Source organism: Mesitornis unicolor, unplaced genomic scaffold (genome assembly GCF_000695765.1).
Source record: "Mesitornis unicolor isolate BGI_N332 unplaced genomic scaffold, ASM69576v1 scaffold32935, whole genome shotgun sequence".
NCBI classification, from domain to species: domain Eukaryota; kingdom Metazoa; phylum Chordata; class Aves; order Mesitornithiformes; family Mesitornithidae; genus Mesitornis; species Mesitornis unicolor.
In genome coordinates this window covers 3,822-5,792 of record NW_010186709.1, presented here as the reverse complement: position 1 = coordinate 5,792, position 1,971 = coordinate 3,822, and positions in this window count along the sequence as shown.

Here is a 1,971-nt window from a genome sequence, read left to right as displayed (position 1 = left end):
GCTGAGTGACGGCGCCGGGGCAGGGCGGCGGTTTGCTGTGTCCCGCTCAGCGCACGGCCCCTGACTCAGCCTCTGAGGGCTCAGCCTCCAGGCTTCTCCAGGGGCGCCACCATCGTTATCCCCCTCCCTAATTCGGCCCTTTTGGCTGCCTCCGACAGGGCAAATGTGAAATCTGAAGTCTTGTCAGCTCTTAGTAACAGCCCCCCCCCCAAAAAAAAAAAAACCAAAAAAAACCCACTTCTGGGGTTTCACAGGCAGGGGCCCGGCTGGGGCATCCTGACGCACAGATTTGCCGTTCATTCCCAAGAGCTCCTGGCCATCCCTAGGTGAGTGATATCCACCCGTTCTTAGGAGCATGTCTAGAAAACTGAAGGATCATTTCAGCGAGAAGGGATTGCTGGAGGTCGCATTGCCCATCCCACGTTGGCCACCCCCTCATCTCAAAACAGGGCTAGCTTCAAAACTTAGGCTGGGCTATGCAGGCTGGTGGTCACTCAGGTGGCGAGTATCTCTGCGGAAAGACATTCCCTCTGGTAAATGTTTCATTAATACATGAAGAAGAATTAGGCTCAGTGTGAAACCTCCCACAACACGATCTCACAGATGTCAGGGTGGGTACAGTGTCCCCATGTGCTCCAGCCTGGGGAGCCGAGGGGGCTGTGGCTGCCAGTGCCCAGAAGATGGCATCGCTGCCTGCCTGGTTTTGGCACCCATGGGCAGGTGGGTGACTGTGCCCCCGTCAGATGCTGAGCAGATCCGGGTGTTTGCCAGCCACAAGCGCTGCTCAGAGCTGATGGCCCCCAGTGTTTTGCAGTTGGTACCAAAGTCCAAGGCCCTGTTCCCTTTCCCTCTGGTGCACTTTGCTCCTTCACGGCCCCCAGGGAAATATCGGTGTTAGATAAGCTGGTCCAAGCTGAGCTGGACACACCACCACCAGACACAAATCTCATGCTCTCATAGCACATGTGCCAGCCATCACCCCTCTGCAAAGCACCCCTCTCTGCACAGCAAGCTGCCACCCATGTCCCCTGTTCCGTCCTACCCGATTCCTTGGCACTGACCTCTTCTCCTGTACTACATTTGCCCCATGTAAGTGCACTCCTCGCTCATTAACCTACATATGATGTGGTTTTCCACTGTATCCCTTGCAGAATACAAAACAAACTCAAACTCTCTACACATAAAGCAGTCCAGCTCCTTGTGCCTTTGCTTTCCAAGTCTTTAAGGAGCCCTTCAGCAAATCTGTGCTGGACTAAAAGCAATGACATGTTTTTCTTCCCATCCCTCATCTCTCTATGCTGAAGAATAGACTGGTGGAAGTTGTGTGGCCACATTTTATGTGACCTTACAACAGGAACGTATGACTCAATTGCCTGGTTTCTAGATGACCAAAGAACTTACAAGAAACAAGATAAATGACCAAAGGAACCCCAAATCTTTAAAAGAAAGAAATTTTATTTAGGAGATATATATATATATATATATGCATATATGTATATAAAGTTCCTGAATTTAACTATACTGATTGAGGAGATTACATACTAAAAGCTCATGTGCACACCCACAAAGGGCCACAGGAGGAGGAGCCCAAACTGACCCTGCTGGTCTGCTCTCAGGCCCATCAGCCCACCAAAGGCCGATCTCCACACGCCCAGAGGGGCATAGGTGAGGAACTGTGCGCTTCATTCCTGTGAATGCTCTGAGTAGCTGGCCATGTTACCTGCGTGGCCGTCTGTGTATATATGTGGTGTATACATGTTTGTGCGTGGGTGCCTGATGGGAATACGAGCACAGCCTGGCTACTGGTTGAGGCTGAGGACAGGGAGCCGCAGCAGCCTCTCTTGGGCTGTCACATCTGACACAGTGCATTTTTCCCAACAGCAACTTGTTTAAGATCCAACCACTGCAATCTGCAGCGCAGATCTGGCAGTGTTTCCACTCCACAGAGCTGTGGTCCTGCCAGAAAGCAGA